This window comes from Periplaneta americana, chromosome 5 (genome assembly GCF_040183065.1).
Source record: "Periplaneta americana isolate PAMFEO1 chromosome 5, P.americana_PAMFEO1_priV1, whole genome shotgun sequence".
NCBI lineage: Eukaryota > Metazoa > Arthropoda > Insecta > Blattodea > Blattidae > Periplaneta > Periplaneta americana.
In genome coordinates, this window is record NC_091121.1 from 99396476 (window position 1) to 99417467 (window position 20992).

Sequence of the window (20992 nt, forward strand, 5' to 3'; positions counted from 1 at the left end):
CAATTCTAGCTGCACTGTTTGGCGTAGTTTTTATCCGTTCTGGGTTTGGTGTCTAGTAGCATAATATTCGGTATAAATAGACAGAGAGAGTATTTTGGTTTTATATTCAGAATATGTGTGACTGTACATGCTCTTCTTCAACTGCTATTCCAATCCTCTGGCTTTGTATATAATTAGTGGAACATTTAGAAAACTATTCAAACGTTACCTCTGTTACTTACACGATAGTGAAAGGAGATCACAGTGTACCAAAAATGCATTGGCTACAAATATTTAGCAACAATCTAACGTATTAAACCAAGTTAATTTGTTTGATAAAGAGATATTGAAGGTACGGAAATTTCAGGTTATAATCCGTAGAATCGATTTGCCACGCTAATACAAAACTAGACACAAACAATGGTCTGTATCCTTGCTACTGTTGGTTTAATAAAGTGCAAAAAATGTTTTAATGTCCCATGCATTTGTAATAATATTTTGTTTCAATATTGCATGCATTTATGCATTTGTAATAATAATTAAAGTTCTTCGCGAAATAAAAGTTGTAACGCTGTTGAACGATGAAAATCAATGTAGGAAATATCGGAAAGTCATTCAACACTGGAAATACGTGTGATAGGCTATATTCATTGCTCAAATTACAAGTTACAACTGTTATAATAAATTTGGAAATTTTTATCATTCCCTTCATGAACTTCTTAACATGTGACTGGTGTAATGTTTGTACTATTTTAGTAGCCGTTGATATATACAGAATGAACCGTAAGTAATGTCACTAATTTCAGCGGGTTATTGTTTGAAATATTTAAAATAAAAAGTTAAATATAATTTTGCTAGATTTTGCCTCCTTTTCGAGATAAAAAATTGTTTTATATCAAATATATCAAGCGTGTTTTGGGAAAGCCATTAATTGAATTCCCAATATGTTCAGTCAATTTAAGAGAGCAGTGTATTATGATAAATTATATAAATAATTGTAGTTTTGTTCTCTAAATGTGCAGAAATTTGTTCGTTCTGCAAAGGAATTTTTCAATGTTGCATTTCTTCGTATCAAATTTCTGCACATTTGAAGGACAAAACTAAAATTCAGATAGGCCTAATAATAATAATAATAATAATAATAATAATAATAATAATAATAATATGCTGATTTTCAGTATAAGTACGGAAACGACTTTATAACGTTCCGTGCTTCAACTTCTAGGCGAGATCAAGTGGCGTTTGCTGTATACATAAATTAATATATTTAGGGGATTTTTTTTAGTGTGCTCTCTTCTTGCAAAATTCCGTACAATCCTCATCATGATCTCTGTACCATAAACTCATTAAGAATGACCATTTTTCAGTACCCGATATTTTCTGGCATCTACTAAGGGTCTCACATGTGACTAGGAAATTCAATTAATATATTTGTAAATTATTATTATTATTATCATTATTATTATTATTACTATTATTATTATTATTATTATTATTATTACTATTATTATTATGTTGAAGAGAGTATCTATTATAAAAATTATGAAGTACTCGATTATTCTGTCTCTAATAAGATGTGTTATGGAAGAGACCTGTTACAATCATGAAATAAATGACCTTAGTTATTCACGTGTTCAAGATTACTGAATTTTCGCAGTAACGTGTTATATAATAACCGAGTATTTCTGTGGCAAGTTTCCGGCTGATATAATTAACTGAAGCAGGTTCGGTGTTTTCCTTGTATTATCTAAGTCAATCTTGTTCAAGGCTCACTTCTATTGTAGAACACCTGTAATTCTGACTGTCCTCACGCACAAGGAAAATGTTGAGTACTTCCATTCACACCTAAATAAATCATTAACCTTAGTCTTCACAAAAAGCTCCATGTGGACCAAGAATAACTTAGTCTTCTCCTCCAATAGAACTTCACGGTTTTAGCCCGCTACCTCACGTAATGTGAGCCATAAAGTCTTTGTGGCTTCTTCCAAACACTTTTTATTGACATGTTTTTTCTACATACATTTTTCTTCATATGTTCAGACATTCTTTACATTTTAATGTTGATAAACCTTTATTTCGAGACTTCCACGTAAATACGAGTAGTACGTTTTCTCATCAGTAATTCTCAGGAAATGGTATTTGGTAGAGATTAACAAAACTAACTGCCGCTCTCGCTCGCTGTGTTCGTTGCATTTGTCTTTCGAGTCTCGTCTCGTCCTTCTCGTGCGCTTCGAGTCTCACTCATTCTCGAAATAGCATTTGATCTGTGTGGAAAGATTTCGTAACTTTGAATAACATACATCATTGAAATAAATAACATACATGTTTAAATGAGACAAAAAGACAAAACAGAACAATATCTTAATTATCAAACTGTTCTGGTTCTATTATATGATATTACCTATGGTTATACTATAAATAGAAAAACAACAATTCTTAAATAAATTTGCATTTCTAAGAAACATAAAACATAACGTTAATATCTTTTTACTTGGGATTGCACACTTGATCTGAAACATATGAACAGAAAATTCCTAGCCTTTAATAAGGGCTTAGTAATTAAATAAAGACTGGGGAACGGATTATTATACACTGAAAGGTAGAGATGGTGTTTCAAATAGGCTACTTGATTGTTTATACATGTATAGGCCTAACAGTTGCCAAAGTAAATAAAAGTTCAGTCAGGTATAAACAAGTGTGGCGATTCAAGGTTGCTTGACATTCGGGACTTTGGGAGTGATCAATCTCGACGTCTCGAAACACTCACAAGCAGTCTTTACGTCAAGGACGCGACGTATAGAACACTGTCGTGCAAAATATTAGTTTTGGGAATTAATGAAAAGATATCATCTTTTTTCTGAAGTTTTAAAAGGTGTTCCAGGTTTTCGGTTCATCTCTAGTACATGGCACACATTCTGCGTACAGCAATTTTTCCTAACTCCTAGATGTATTTTTGTGGCCGGATAGCTAATTCAGTTGGTAAAGCACCTGGCAACAGAGTATAAGGTCCAGGATTCGATCCGTGTGATGAAATTTTCTCGTTGCCAACTTCCAGAATGGCCCCGAGGTTCATTCAGCCTCCTATCAAATTGAGTATCGAGCCTTTCCCGTGGGTAAAAGGCGATCGGAGCGTGGTGCCGACCATACCACATCATTCTAGTGCCGAGGTTAAGAAAACATGAAGCTCTACCTCCATGCCCGCTAGGTACCTTCATGGCATGTGAAGGGGCTACCTTTACCTTTACCTAGATGTATTTTATTCACATTGAATGTCCAATAGTTAATTTATCTTATAGTAATGGAGTTTAGATGTAATATGTTTGCTAAAATTAATTATAATTATTAATAGGGACCCAGCATAAAAGGTCGAAAATAGTTATTGACTCCAAAATTATTGAGCAAGTTAGTAATTTTAAATATTTAGGATGCAACATTTCTTATATGGAAAAAAGAGATATGGAAGAAAAGATGCATAGATTTCAAGGTATATGTGGAACAATTAGACGGAGCTTAGGAAAAAGAACAACGAAAGAAACACAGTTAAAACTCTACAAAACAGTAGCCCTTCCAGTACTACTTTACGGAGCAGAGACTTGGACCTTAACAGAAAGAGACAAAAGACGACTAGAAGCCTCAGAAATGAAATTCCTAAGATCAGTGGCGGGATATTCTTTATTACAACACAAGAGGAATGAAGATATCAGAAAAGAATTAGGGATAGAGGGAATAACACAAAAGTTAACAAATCACCGAAATAGGTGGATGGAACATCTAGAAAGGATGGAGGATCACCGAATCCCCAAGAAAGCTTTCCAGTATGCTCCAAGAGGAAGGAGAAATGTTGGTCGTCCTAGGTTTCGTTGGAGAGAACAATTCTAATGGGGACGGAACGGGCCTACCGGCTCAACCCGTGATGTTGATGATGATGATGAAAAAAAAAAAGAAATAAAAATGTAATAATTACAAAACGTCGCGAATTTCTTGTCCCGATACTTTTCATACATGAGAAGTATAAATACAATGAAACGGTATGTTTTATTCTTCATAAAATTTCCGTATTACCTACATAATGTGTCCTACAATTGTTTTTTTTTAATTTGGGACTGAATACATAAATGTCTTAGACGATTAACGATTGATCTTATCGGAAAATACAGTATGTAATGAGAGACTATTTGTCATTTACACGAAAAAATTATAGCATGTAAAGTGAACAGTTTATTTTGTATTTAATTTTGTTTATAATAAAATACATTTTTAATTTTATTACTTCTTGTTTTTTTACTCACAATCTTTTCTTACCGGCGTCAGATTTTATTGTAGCGTAATTTCTGTGACAGAATACTTAATTCGTCTCTCTTTTACGTTTTTACATATTTTTCCATACATAGAGCTGATCACTTTAATTACTTTACAATATTTTGTCCATGTGTTCTTCGCGTTCACTATCTCTGATAACCTTCGGTTGTTTTACAAATGTTTCAGTATTTCTGATTTTGTTTGGTAATATCACAGTCTAGTATATACAGTCACGAAGCTTGAGTTGTCGAGGGTACTAGGAACAATAGACTGTACCGGTATTATTATTATTATGCATTGTCTGTGATGAGACGATACTAGCGATCCTAGTGGTTAGCAACTATCTATGGATACTATTCCCTATGTATTGCGCTTCGTGGCTGTGTAGATTGTGGTAATATTGTTACTAACCTATAATATGAAGACATTGTGTATAAAATATAAGTATTTAATTATGATTTTCTTCCAGTGATAAATGAACAAAATTTGCAAGCTATATGTCATGTTAGATTCATTTGCAATTATAGAACTTGTTCAAAAACATTTCATAATTCCAAATTTCAACTATTGATGTTCATATGAAATATTTCGTCTCTTCGTGGATATATTGTTACTTAAGTGATATCCAAAAAAAAATCTTATTTTACTCGTATAATAGATATTCCTAAATTTTCAGGGGTTGGAAGGCCATCGCCTTAAAACGTTTTTTAGTTGGTTATTTAACGGTCTGTCTCAACTACTGGGTTATTTATCATCGATGGAATTGGTGATAGCGAGATGGTATTTGGCGAGTGAGGCCGAGAATTCATCACAGATTACTTGACATTCATCTTACAGTTGGGGAAAACCTCGAAAAAACCCAACTATGTAATGAGCCCAATCGGGAATCGAACCCACTCCCGAGCGCAGCTCCGGAACAGCACACAAGCGCCTACGTCGTCTGAGCTACGCCGGTGGCTGAAAGTCTTTCAATATCAACTAATAAAAGTAAGAGGATTGGGTGACGGAGGAAAAGGTAGACGATGGACAGTTGTTACGCCGAAAATGACTTTCTATTCGTAAAAATTTCTAAATCTATTTTGAGCAGCATCAGCACTTAGCGTCCTCTCCGACAGGGAGTGTAATCTAAGCAAAAACTACAAAAGAAAAATGTGTAACTTGGTTAGTATTATAACATAATTAATCTTTGTCATGTTTCAGTGACTGAAAGACACTAGAGAAATCTGAAGAGGACAGATATCGTATCCCCGCAACGTCTACTGAAACTCGCGCTATGTGCCGGTAACTTCCTCGCCACTCATTACTCAGCGCACAATTCTGAAAGTTCTTACCTAATTGAATATGCGATATTCATTATCAGTGGAGTGACGTAGAAACCTGGACAGAGGTTGTACTTGTTGCTGAAAATAATTTAAAATGTATCGCACGTGTTATCTACAGTGTAGTGTTACTGCAAGCAACTTGGAAAACCCGCCTTTCAGTTCTCTACCAAAGTACTTGTGATTTCGATTTCGACACCGCAATGTATCATTGTTCTCTACAATGGGACCCTCATTTTTTATTTTGGTAAGTAAATTATAGATAATTAGAAAGGGGTTTTTGTCTTTCTTACATAACAAGTCCACCTAATCATTGATATCGTTTCTCCTTGTCTGCGGTGTAAATATGTACATATTACAAAGACTACCTACACTGGAAGGAATAAGTTACATTAAAATGTAGCATAATGTTAGATAGGAAATACGAAAAGAAACTTAAGTCAGAAGGAACTAATCTCATAAATTGTTATACCTGTCGGATATGCCTCTCTGATGATAAACTTTGAGTGGGATAAGCCTGTCATAATTACCGTCATCAGGGCATGGGACACTGTCAGTTTCGGCACCTCACAAATGCAATCCTTCGTCCGACATCTCGTTCCCTGCTCTCTTGTATAAACACACTCATACTTCGGCTAGCTTCCTTTTTATATTCCTGTCGTACATTTTGGCATCATATTTACTATATTTTTTACAAGTCATTAAAACATTTTGCTGCTAAATATGATTCCTCGGTTTTAATCAACATCAAACATTGACAAACAACGTGACTTTGTTGTAGTAGGTTTTGGTACAACTATGAATATAACACAGATTAGATACGAAACAAAAGAACACGCATTCAGCCCGTAAACTAAATTACATTATTTTTCCAGCCGAAATTCTATCTCATATGAACAGTTCACAAAATATTTCAATTCTCTTTTGGTATATATAGAGCAATTCCACGTGTAACTGACTGACATTTACAGTACACTTTGACAGCAAAATGTCTGCCTAAATTGTATAATGGGTTGAAATTAGACTGTGTCACCGCAGGATTTTATAGAGGGAAGTGTACACTTAAGATACATATAAAAATAAACGTCTTTAATAGGAAAAGTATACTATTTATTTACGTCCAAAGTGTGTGTAACAGACTGACATAAATGTCAACTCTCTCTTCGGGTGAAGTTGGTTCTCCACAGATTTCTCTGAATTGTCATTGCTGATACAATTTTGCAAAATATAGGTCGGAAAGGAAATTGTAATCTTCAATTTAAGTTGAAAACGACCTCCAAACCACTATTAATAATGGAGTTATAGCCGAAAAAGTGATGTGTAACAGACTGACCTCATTCTGTAACTGACTGACATCTCTGAATTATAAAATGAAGTTGCACTTACAGAACCGTAAATAGTACAAAATAATATGAAACTTGATAAGTAGTAAATTAACATAACGATTAATTTAAATGAATAATATGTTTTCCAGAATACAAAAATTAGTTTGCTTAACCATGCATCTTAAATGACACAAATTAATGCACATGCAAGTATTACATAGGCCTACTTAATAACATACATAGTTCTTTCTCTGTGATTAAATACTGTATATACCAGCCATATGCTTTGGTGTTTAATTTTAGGACTATAAGAGTGTCACAGCAACCTTGACAGCGCTTATCACTCTATATGGCATCAACTCCCCAGCGTAAGACAGCGCGTTCCTAATCATGTGGTACTGACCTCCTTTTCGATTACGATAAGATGACACAGATCACAGTTTATATTTCCCATGCCTATGGCTGTTATATGATATATTATGTTCATAATAATAGATTAGAATGTTGAGTTCTACTTTTAGATTGAATTTGAACCATTGGAATTAAACACATAGAAGCACTCCACGGCACTCGTTGACTCACTTATTTAGTCTAACAAGTATGTACTGCAGGAACACTGTCAATATGTTACTTATTAGCTGAACAAACTTTAGTTTCTTTTCACACACGGAACTTGTGGACCTTTCGCACTGATTGTTCACAAGACAGGGATCTAACACTTTCACGTAATGAACTCCATGAGATGCCGGAATAGGTGCAAGATGTTCAAATCGTTTTTCGAGATACTTTTTTCCTTCGTCTATCTCAATCTGTGCTACCTCCTTAACAATAATTTGGATGTTTTTATTGCTCACAATGTTACAAAATTCTGTAGCGCTTTATATCTTCTTCCCCGATTTCGCAGGCATCCATGCCATTCTTTTTACTTGGCCTCCAATCACATCCACGGCCCCTTTGCCATGATGTGACTGAAAGAAGTTCCATTCTATGTTAAATCCAAATATGCGAGCAAGCAATGCCACATTGCTCAATGTTTACTTCTGTTTAAAATGACTCGCTGCTTTATCTGAAAATATTTCTACCACCTCAGTGTTCGGAAGAATCGCCAAAATTTCCTAAAACACTTTTCATAGACAAACATTCACTGCATAGCCTATTTGTCATGTGCTACATAATCTGACACTAATGCAGAGGATTTCTTCTGAACTTCCCTGTCACCTTCCTGTTTAAACCAGACAACAGCAGTAAATATTGAGACCTGCTTATTGCTCCAATGAGCTGCCTGAATCTCATTTTGCTTTTATCAGGTATAATTACTGCACACTTAACACCAGTTCACGTATAACTTCACCAAGGCCTTCCAAGTACCTAAGCACACCGTGAGAATGAACAACATAACAGCTGAGAGCGCGAGATGTCAGTCACTCACAATGCCGCTGCGGAAAACGAAATCACTTTAGAAGAAAATGTTCTAATACTTTTTTATTGGTCATGTAGTAATAACGCAGAATACCAAAGGAAATTTTAATCTGTCAATTATTGTGCTGTGTGGAAGAGTTTTTGTATGTTTCTTGTGACGGACTGACCGTAACTTACAGTACAAATAATTATAATGATTTTAAGTTATTTAGGATCTTAGGATACTTCAACTAATTACATATTTACTTCAAGGAAAGACCAAAATATAGTATACAAAAAAGACGGCTCGAAATAAAACAAATTTACGTGTCCAAATTGTGACACGAAACATAAGTATCTATACGTGTTTTTTAAGCGTTTGGAATATGACAAGATCTGCAGCAAGTTATAGACTAAAAGAAAGAGTATTTTAAACATTATCTTACGAAATAAGGCGATTTAAAGTATAAAGAAACATATTTCTTCAACAAAAATACTCCTACATCAATTTCAAGAAATTCACCTCAGTATGACATTTTCGTGGAATTGCTCTATAATAATTTTTTCTACGATAGCGTGTAAAGTTGCATTTTAACCACTGTTATCAGTAGGGATAAAGCGAGCCTTTAGAACACTAGCGTAAAAAAGTAAGTGATCACTTTACGCAATATTCATTGTACAAACTGTGAATAAAAAGAAATCAATTCATTACCTCGATTTTTCACGACGTAAATATTAGGCCTACGCGTAATACAAATACGTAACAAATTTAACATTTACATTTTCGTCCGTATTATTCTGAAGTTACATACGTAGTACTCATTATAACAAGAATTACACAGGCCAACAAAAAAAAAAAAAAAAAACCTTTTTTCTTGGTGTCTTGGTTTTTAAACCTGTTCTTGGGGTTATTTGATGCTCTGATTCAGTAAATGACATTGGCTAGGCCGTATCAGCTCTAGTTTCTTAGATATTGTCGAATATATAATACACTCAGGGACAAAAAAAACCGGACACTTCGATATTTGCTTGTATTTTGTTGCCAATTATTTCAAAATGAAACAAAACCCATTTAAACAAAATAATGTTTCATTTAGCACCTTATACAACATTTGAAAAAAAAATCTCTGATGAGAAAATTTACAAAAAATTACAAAGAGTGTATAACTATGGCATCGTTTGGTCTAACTGTTTTTTCATTTTATGGTGCCTTAAACATTAAAAACTCTTTTTAGTAACAAGTATTACCCCTTCTGGCTTGAATAACTGCATCCATACGTCTTGGCATGCTCTCAATTTGGTTAGCAATATCTTCTTGAGGAATAAGTTCCCATTCTTCGCCAAGTGCTCGCCTCAACTCTTGTAACGATTCTGGTCTCGGTGTCTATTCTTAACACGCCGTCCCAGAATGTCCCACACGTGTTCAATTTGGTTCATGTCTGGACTCCTTGCTGGCCATGGAAGAACATGGATTCCCACTTCTTGGAGATAATCTCCGACCGCATGGGCAATATGCGCCCGTGCATTATCATGCATTAAAACAAAAGTATCGCCTACAAATTGGCCAAATGGCACAACATGATCAGCCAAACATTCATTTATATACCTATCAGTTGTTAGTCTTCCATTTTCAACAAAAACCAACTCTGTACGAGCATCCGTACACACTCCTGCCCAAACCATCACTCCACCACCTCCATACGGCACATTTTCGGAAATGCAACACTGTGAAAATCGTTCTCCCCTCCTTCTCCAAACTCTTTCACGTCCATCAGGCGAGCACAGATTGAAACGGGACTCATCGGTGAACAGAACACAGCTCCACTGTCCATTTCTCCAATCCATGTGATCAATTGCAAAACGCAGTCGTTCAACTCGATGCATACTGAGAAGTCTGGGACCAGTTGCAGGTCTACTTGATATCAGTCCACTTGCTTTCAACCTCCTTCTAACTGTTTTGGCCGACATTGGGCGTCCATGCATGTTAACAAATTACTGGGCTACACTAGTAGCTGGCAGGTTGCGCTCCCTAAGAACTCTCAACACCATATACCTGTCTTCATTTGGATTTGTAGCTCTTGGACGACCCGAACCTGGTCTTCTGGTATATTCTAGGGTTTCTCTCTATACCGTTTTATGGCATCATGGGTTGTGCTTCTAGCCATATTCATAACATTTGCAATATAACGTACACTGCGTCCATCATCGTAAAGGGCTACAGTTCGAGCCACATCTTCAGGTCGCATCTTGTTTTAAGACAAATGTTTCAACCCCACTTAAACTCAGAAAATGTAAAAATAAAGAAATAACGAATGATAACGATAATGAAGCACAAAATGGTTGAGACAAAATTGTTATAGCTGAGACTCCGAAAGCAAAATTGGAATATTTGGTTGTAATGGCTTGTTTATAAAACAAAAAACAATCAACCATGTATACACGTCTCCATAACAACAGATGACTACCATAATATTGTATGAGAAGATAATGTTTTGCAAAATACCAGCAAATATTAAAGTGTCCGGTTTTTTTTTGTCCCTGAGTGTAATTATATACTATATATCATAATTATATTTTGTTACAAAATTATCTCTAATAACATCTAGATAGTTTTCATGGAGCCAAAAATCATTTTGATGGCTTTTTTTTTAATACTAATATCACAGAAATCAATTGAAATACTCATGTCCTGATCTATCTACCTTTAGCTATGAAATCTGTGCCATACTCGTATTTTTTACTATTCCACCCTTCCATGAGTTACCACAAATCTCAGATGATGGATCTTATATGTCTGATATAGCACAAGGTAAAGAAAGTGGCGACAGCGACAGTGATTTTCAAACAGCTTCACATTAAATGCTTTGATCATAACGAGTTGAGTGACCTTATTAGGGACTAAATCTTTCTAAGGAGTCTTCTGAATTGCTCGCCTCTAGACTAAATGAAAATAATGTACTTCAGCCTCGAATGAAAATTAAATTTCATCGAAGGAGAGTGAGAGATTTGCTGTCATTTTCTTTTTTGTACATAATATTCTACAAGGACTTCGGAGGCCTTCTGAAGAAAATAGGTGTATCAAAATACATCCCAAGTGAATAGCTCCTTTCAATCGACAGTTCAAAACGTAATTTTAAATGTGTTCTTTTAAACAATGGCAACAAATACGTCTCCATTCCAATCGGTCTCTCCACCATGATGAAAGAAGAGTACTGTACAACGCCTTCTCTTTAGTGCTGGAAAAGATAAATTACCACGAGCGTCTGTGCAGACTTGAAGATGGTTAGGGGAGAGTCGGGTAGTATCGGACATCGGGTAATATCGGACAGTGCGTTTCTTTCATCTACCACCATATGGTAGTACCTGAATGACATGGTTACGTTTCTCTATGCGACATCACAGAAACGTAACCATGTCAACCAGGTACTATCATCGTGTGGCAGATGAAAGAAACTCACTGTCCGATACTACCCGATGTCCGATACTGCCCGACTCTCCCCTAATTTTCTTCTTAATCAGCAAAGTGACTATTCAGAATATCCTTACTTGCCATGTCTTTCGGATAGTAGGGCCAAACATGTGCATTGGATAAAAAAAAAATTGGCCTCTAAGGACTTACCACTGAAAACTCAATCGGATATTTTCGATGGTCCACATTCAGACAGCTCATAAATAACCCACTTTTCATAGAATTAATTAATGAAATCTAATCTTGTGCCTGACTTTCACTTGTTCTTCTTGTTGAAACTTCCTTGGAAACAAGAAGGTAGGCGACTATACTAAATTAGCAGAGGATATGCTCTTTCATTTCAATAGACTTGAATGTAAAATGAGCATTAAAGTCAATGTCCTGCACATTCACAGATCGTTTGCAGAGAACCTTGGTGACTTAAGCGAAGAGCTATGAAAGGCAGATACCAGATGGCATGCACACATGATGGCAGATTATTGTTGAAACATTATGCGTGTTTGTTCTGGCAGATACCAGACTCGGAAGTCTTACTACAAAACGAGCCTCTTCTGTGTCGAATGACTGGAATATTCATATCATAAACTCGCGCTTTTCGTTTCAAATAAGTAGATTTACTGTATTTCACGTTTATTATAATTCTTAATGTGTTTCTTTCATGCTACAAAGAGATTAATTAAAGCAGTACCATAAAATCTCTTGAATTTTGACGAGCGACCAGAGTGAATAGAGTCATACGGCATTTATGCTGTATCTCAAGAACTAGAGCTGATAGGGAAAAACTGGTGACATTTTTGGAATCAGCCAGTCGAATATATTCAGGAACAGTTCTAACATTGGAGGCACCAAAATGTGTCTTGGCCAGTGTTATCATTCAAATTTTTCTAATCGCTTTGTTGATAATGACCTGTTTATATGGCCATGAAATCGTATTTATGAATAGAAGAGGTTGTCATTCCATGGATATTTAATTCTTAACCGTTCTTAATTTAGACGACATGACATCATGATCTTATAACCTCCCCATCTTGAAATATTTATTTAATGTAAATTTTGCTATCGTAGAAAAAACATTTTATGGTACACATTCGTAAAATTATCCCCTCGCCTCGTTTCACAAAATTTTGCGCACGTGCCAAAAAGAGAACCTTTACGGACTTGTATCATAAATAACTATTATTATCCTATCAGATTTGTAATTTGTTTAATATTTGTTAAGAAGTATACTGTATTAACAATATACGTTTTGTGTCTCTCTGGATCTACGAGAGCTATACATAAAATAACTTGCGTTTTATTGCAACAAAAATGACAGTGTGGTTACAGGAACTGCTTACAACAGTACGAAACTACACACTTTGTTTTATTTTTCTACATAGTTTCCGGCTAAATTCGAACACTTATCATAGCTTTTAACGAGATTTTGAACACTGCAGTCATAAAAATCTTCCGCCTGTGGCTGAAGCCAACCTACGACGCTGGACTGCAACTCTCCGGAAATGTCAAAGCACTGCGATGCAAACCACTTCTTCATGTGCGTGGAAAGATGGTAGTCACTAGGCCCCATATCAGGGCTGTATGTAGGATGACAAAATACTTCCCAGTTGAAATTTTGTAGTTTGGACACAGCCTCACGATCCTTTCTGTACCACTACTCGAAGCGAGCTGAATCACGTAACATTCACTGCAAAGACGGCGTCATTAAGCCGATTACAGCGTGCTCTATATGAAAACAGAAGTAAGTAACTTTATGAATAGCCTTTGTAATTACCCAACATTTTAAAACTCTTACATACGTAAACTTAACATACCATTCCACTAAATTTTAAATTTAAACATATTTTGTGTTCGTCAACACCTTCACCTATTTTATTCTGCTTAATTCTGTGTCAGCTAATATACTACTTATATTTTTATTATTTTCTGATAGACTATATAGATACATTTCATCGAGTCTTGTTAAATTTGTAACTTTTATAAATGGTAGTTTATTTTCTCTTATTTCATTTAGTTACGAATATATTTTTTTATTTATTTTTAACAGAATACTAGAGCAAGTGTTACAAATATGGAATACCATTTTGTTTTTTCGTTTGGGAACCTACATGTTTTGAATACTGAACGTAAAGTGTCGTCATGTTTGCAGAATGTCTCTGTGCATGGTATACCGGACTTAGAAGTTTGTAAGATGTTATAAAATGTTTGAAAAAATAATTTCCTCAAAATCTGACATATTTCCTTCATAAAAATGGAGTTACAAATATGGAATACTATTCAGAAGTTACAAGATTAACGAAATTGCAAAGTCAAATTGGCCTCTATTAAGAAAAGCACAGAACAAGCATGCAGCCCTTCATTAGAATGTGTTTTCCCACCTTAATACTGAATTCATCCAGATGAATCGTTTCTCACGTCTTTTCTCGAACTTGTCTTATGGCTTCTTGCATTGCCTTTTCATTCCACTATTTTCTAACTTTGTTGGAAGGTGAGGTTTTCCCTCCTCCTACAGGTGCCAACACTAGTAACGAAACAGAAAACCAGGGTATAAAAATGGAATACTAGAAATACTAGTATTCCATATTTGTTACACATTAATGTAAGTAATAATCTCAAAACATATCATAATTTAAAGACGAAATGAATTAAACATATTATTAAACGTAGATTACTTCTCTTTAAGAATATATGTCATACATATTTCTAACATCGAGGAACAACAATGTACAATCAAGAAAATAATATACCGCCAAATTTTCACTTTCTTCGAAAACGCAGTAATGATAAACGTTTCAACAATTCAGCTTCTAACTGCAAACTAACACATTCCCGCAAAAGCGATTAGGCTATCAGTGCGTAGTAATTTGGAAGGCTTCCGCTAGAATACAATACGTCTCAGGTCGTATATCACATTATTTCATATTTGTGCCTCTATTTCATATTTGTAACACTTCCTTTATACATAATTAATTTAATAAATTATCAAAATATATATTTTGTACTTTTACAGCTTCACGTAATCGTCCCGACTCTGTGTGAAGATCAACAGTCATTTCATCCCTACTCAATTTGGAAATACATGGCTAGATTCGAGAAGGAAACAGCATTGAATATCTCAAGGAACATTGAGGTGAATGCGGAAGATCGCGACGTTCCTCTCGGCACCAATAAACACTGTATGATACGTGTGATTAAATCAGGGCTCAACCAACTAATGAACACTGCCCAGGTGTATATCAGTAATCAAACACACACCAGTTCAAACGAGTCTAACTTCACATATCAGTACGTGACACACAGACACGCTTGGTTACAATGCGTGGATAATTTGACGAGAGATATTAACCTCAGTGATAAACCGCCTCTTCAACATAGTGATAAGGATAGTCTGTGGGATTCTGGAGAAACTTCAGAGTTGTTTGAGCTTCTACAGCCGTTCTTTGAACAATTTTCGAACACAGATTATGTAACGTGTTTTCCTCAACTAAATTCAAATAATAATGACATACCCGTTGATGATAAAAATGTTATATTTCAAACAGTAAAAGAGTTGATGAAGTTTTCAGCTCGAAATAATTTCAGCTGTATTATAGATACTCCGTGGGCGAAAGAATTCCTGTCAGTTGAACTGTGGAACTCAATTATATTGGAGGAATCACGCTTGCGTATTGTTCAAGTATTCAGGACATATGTTACTCCTGCAGTGTTTTCGGTATTGATACTCGTCGGTTTTATTTGGAATGGTGTCCTCCTCATCATGTTTTCGCGTCATAAAGAGATAAGAACATCTGCTAACATGATGATTCTCAATCTTGCCATATGTGATTTATTGAATCTTATAGTAGCAGGCCCAATGGTTGCTTTATTTTCATTCAGCTACCCTCACGGTATGCCTGAAAACGTCGCCTTCTGTAGATTTTATTCTGTAATCCGACATTGGGTCGCATGTGCAACAGCAATGTCTGTAGTGGCCCTTAGCATACAAAGGTTCTGCATTACTTTGCCCACATTCAAATTTAGGATTCCAACACTGATAATGACAATATTAACTCACAACTTAATTTATATACTGCTTATCTGGATGGTCTCTCTGATACTAGCCCTTCCATTTGCTGTTACTTGGGAGGTCTATAGTTATTTGTGTTCCTGTAGCGAAAACAAATATCCTTCGAGGCTTTATCTGTTTTTTCTCACTTTAGTTTTTGTCGTCTTTCTTCCAACACTCATGTTTTTATTCAGTTTTCTAACTGCATACCGACTGAGAAGAAGTATAAAAATTGCCTCCCAGATGAACTGTCAAGCGCAACACGTTTGTGTAAGAAAGAGAAGTGCAAATGTCGTAACATCTCTCGCCGTACTCTTCGTAGTAAGCAACTTCCCATTCTGGATATGGGTGTTCTTCGCTTATTGGCTAGAAATTGAAAGAACAAATGCGGTAATTGTGTACTCGGAGTATGTGACTAAATATTTGTTACTTTTAAACAGTGTTTTCAATCCTGTAGCGTTGTTCATAGTTAGTAGAACATACAGAAAACTCTTTATGCGTTATTTGTGCTGCTGGACAAAATCTGAGAGTAAACCAGAGCGACAGAACACAACGTCTTCAACGATACAACATTCAAGTGACCTGTGATTTCTTAGGTTGATGCAGAAGTTCCTAGCGTTTTTTCGCTGTGACAGAAGTTATTATTTGAGATGAATGGAAGATAGACTTAATCCGTAGTGTAGTTATTCACCAACATTATCTATTACTCTCTGCTAACGCTGGGATATTTTTTCGATTCCGAACCTGAAAAAATCTGCTAGCTTGGAGTTCAAGAAGTTGTCAAGTTTGTAAATCATTTTCGTATCAGAGGAGTTCCCTTGAAAATGTTGAAAAGGGAATGAAAAAGCTGGAAATCTAAGGGCGCGAGTTCGAGAGAATATGGGGGAATTGGAATCACCTCCCAACAAAGCTCCTGGATACCTGCTGTCGTCATGTTAGCGGAGTGCGGGCGTGAATTATCGTGTTATAGCAGCACTTGATGCAATCTGCCGGCTCGTTTTTCCTCAATTGCGGCCGCAAACCGCCTGAGTTGTTGGCTGTAAGTGTCAGTAGTTATACTTACTTCCTGGGGACCAATTCGTAGTACACGATGCCTTCCTTATCCCACCAGACGAATAACATCATATTCTCTGGATGAACACTAACTTTTGTTGTGTGTTGAAACGACAGAACCATTTTCTTGCAGTGCTTTCTCCGATGACATTCTCGCTGTACACGACACAAATATTTCGACCCACCTCCGCTGCGTTTGCTCCTCTGTTAAACTCAAACGTAAGAATATATCGGAAGTGTTCCTTTTTTTTCTGCACTTGACACTCCATCTTCTTCAGCCCACAAAAATAGCACAAACTTTCTTCAAATTCGCAACATTGAAGACGTATTTACAAGTACAACATTCCATATAACAAATGACTAATGACAAACGTTAAACAATCTACAACGCAGTGTTTTGATGACGAACAAAAACGCTAAGAACTTATGCGTCAACCTAGTCAATTTCGAATTGCAATGAAATGGTTAATTTCTTACGTATTATAATATTATTTAATAGAATTGGCTGTTTATTATTTTTCTTGTCAAGAACTCAACGTTAACTAAATTAATGATGCATCAATACAATTTTCCACTGCAGAAACCAAAGTACGGTACTTTTTTTCGGCAAATATGGTCAAGTTTAGTTTTCCTTCAAGTACTTCTGTTATCTTTAAAGCCAGGTCAATTCGTAATCAGTATTATATTATATTGTCGTTATTGCTAGAGAACGTTGCATCCACTCAAACTTTAATATACTCGGGCTATGGTACACATCAGAGGCTTCATATTTCACCATCTACTTAAGCTTGAAACTTTTTCATTTTCATTTTATTTCATTTACCAATAGTGTGTTAAATATAACTCACATTTACATTATACCTTTGAGATGTGGAACAAGTCTAACATATATAAAAATATACAGTATATTGCAGTCTGATTAATTCAATTTACAAGCATAAACAAAGGAACTGGCCACCCTACGCCATTATTTTCTGGCTTTAGTTACCTCGAGTTTTTCCTTATTGGTGTCACTTATGAGGTTCAAACCTGTCTTCGAACAGTTAACTTATAACAACAAACAATTCATCAGTTGAGTAGAAGGTATGAATATGCAAACATTTTCTTAATTCTGTTCTAAATCTTCTCTCTTAGTCTTTCAAAGCTTTAAAATAATTACGCAGTGCGTAGAAATCCATAATACATTAATACTGAACTTCTTTGTATTTTATAACAACTGAAGCTAACATAGGTTAGATGGATATCTAATTTGTGTTTTGTATTAAAATTATTAATGTTTTGATCAGTACTAAATATGGGGTATATTAATTTCTGACTTAAAAACATCATCAGGGTAAGAATGTATTCACAAAGTAAGGTCAATTATTTTTAAATTTTTGGAAAGTATGTTTGTAACTCGTTCGTTTTCTAAATACACATGGCAGGTTTTGCTACTAATAATGTTGGGACTGCTGCTGAGGTACATGCGTGTGGTAAAGATATGCCTGATTGCACCGCACCTTACAGAACCTTTCCCTTTGCTGTCCAAGGTTTAGTATACAACAAATTATCAGAGCTCTAAATACAACTGAACTTGGAAAATAAACAAGTAATACATGGTGTCCTTTTATGCACACCTATCGTTATGCTTATAGCATTCTTTTGTGAAACAAAAATATGATTTTTGTACACTAGCATTATGAACAATCAGTATTATTAGTCAAAATATACCGCATTATTGTACCAGTGCAGTAAAGTATTACCATACCAACTGAAACTATTGTAACGGCATATGTTTTGCTATGAAATTAATATTTGAAACGATTTTCCGTCTAATAATATTTAATACATCACTGCTGTCATAGCAACTCATTCTTCATAAATCATGATATCAAATTACCCATCATTACAAATTGGATATGGTATTTTTTGTTGTTTTATAATGTTATCATACAAAAATACCATATGAATCACATTTATAATGTTATAAAGTTATTTCATTCGTCAAAATTAGGAAACAAGTGAAGCATAGACTCGCACAGGAGATATTATTTCAGTTCTGGCATTAGAACTTCATTATAACCAGACAATATTAATTCATTTTTGTGTAATTTTTCTCTTAGACGATTTATCACATACATGATTTCTGCTGCAGTAGTGGAAATAAACTTTAGATCTGGAAATTCAGTGTTAAATGTACTATCTGTTACATAACTAATGGCAGCATCTTCTGCACAATCTTGAATGTTTAAGTTTCCAGTTATGTTTATATAGAAGCCGTTAAAGGAATTTGCAATACAATTTGAATTCTCTACTTTATAAATATTTGCTTTAATACAGGAAATGTTCTCATTTTTTAATATTGATAAGGTTGATTTTAATAATATTATAAATAGGCTATATTTAATTTTATTATTTGGATTTTGTGTTTTTCTACTAGGATGTAATCTTTTATAACTTTTGATAAAATTTTACAGTAGTTTTTTAAGTAGTTTAGAATATGAGCATTAGTTACTGTTTCTATTCATTAAATGAATCGTTTGTTTCCAAAACCTGTTACTTCTGTTTCAGTTATTTTTACAGGAAGGAGAAAAATTGCTTGCTTTGAAGTACTGCACGAATATATGAACCAGTTATTAAAAAATGTGTGTTTATTCTTACCTTACATATGTTTTGTACCATTCTATGTACTAACATATTTTAGAAGACTTTATAGTTTATAAACAATTTCAAAATTAAAATATAGTATAATAAGTTTTGGATTTGAAAACAAAAAATATTAGATTTTGGAAATTAAATCATACTTTTAAATATCATTTTCCAATGACAAGGCAAAAAATAATTTTTTCATTTGGAACGGAATATAAGAAATATGTTTATTGTGCTATTGCGTCAATTTTTTTTTCAGCATAATAGCAGGTATCCAAAACAAACCATTCAAATATAAGCTCCCTTTTGTAATTTATTGCATTTGTTGCTTTTCATGGTATTTCAATGTAGGGAAGCAGTAACTAAATACAATGATTTTTTTTATAAATTACCTACTCACTTGTGATTTGAATTACAAGAGGATCCTCATATTTATCGAATTCATCTATGACGTTGTAAAACTGAGATTTTGTGACAGTTCCTTAACAAATCTTCGCCGAGTGTAATATCAGGCTGGTAGTCCCGAATTCGTTACATTTCTTGACATTATTTTGCTTCTGTATTGGAATCAACGCTGTCTCCGTAACATCTTTAGGTCATTCACCTTTGTCATATATTTCGTTGCATAATGATAGAATTTGCTTCTTGTCTTCACTCAAGCATTTCACTAATTCAGTGGTGATTCCATCGACTCCTCTTGCTTTCCCATTCTTTATTTTCTTAAGCGCTAGTTCAAATTCTTCCCTTCAAATAGAAAATTCTTTTTCGTCTTTTGAAAAGGCTTCTTCGTCTTCTATAGCTAAGTCATCTGGACGATTAACAAAGTAAAGTTGTTATTTAAATAACTTAATACTTCATCAGTGATTGTCAAAAAATAGTTCGCAATAGCAATTGTTCATAAAATTGACGTCATAAATACGGATCCTGTTAGTCTTTGGATTAGAACTGTTAAAAATATTTTTATACGATTCGAAATATTCAGAAAGCTGACGCTTTTACCTTGAATTTTTTTTCAACGCATTATATAATGTCATTTGTTTTTCTTTTTAGCACATCAGAAGAAATGTCTGTCGAGGAAAAATTTTGTAAAATTCTTGCAACAGAATATTAAAATTGAAATTATCGATATTAAAACAAGTTACCCCTTCATATTAAGCCTTTCTCTAGGCCTATATTCAAGAATATTTTCAAACTAGTCGATGAGTATGTAACGATATTCTCTCTACCATTGTGAAGGTTACTTATTTACAGAAAGTATATTTTGAATTCTTTGATTGTTCCAGCCGACCCGACAGAGAGAAAACTAAATTCAGACGATGAGTAAAGTCATGCGAACAGGGTTTATGAGGGAAGGATTGGTTTATTCTAGCCTCCTACACTGCATTAAAAAGGACACTTACATGATTTTTAAAACTTTCAAATTTTCATCAAAAATTCTAGCCTCCTACACTGCATTAAAAAGGACACTTACATGATTTTT

General features: G+C 34.6%; 2 long non-coding RNA genes across 2 annotated transcripts in view; one reads left to right on the forward strand and one right to left on the reverse strand.

The window, feature by feature from the left end:
* Positions 1–20942, forward strand: part of LOC138700041 (uncharacterized) — a 42421-nt gene extending 21479 nt beyond the window's left edge. Inside the window, exons 2-3 of the long non-coding RNA XR_011332152.1 lie at positions 5479–5844; positions 14797–20942. This is a non-coding gene — a long non-coding RNA (uncharacterized lncRNA). The remainder of the gene's footprint in view (positions 1–5478; positions 5845–14796) is intronic.
* The window catches only part of LOC138700046 (uncharacterized), a 203184-nt gene that overhangs the window by 79271 nt on the left and 102921 nt on the right, over positions 1–20992 (reverse strand). The gene's annotated exons all lie outside the window — the stretch shown is intronic.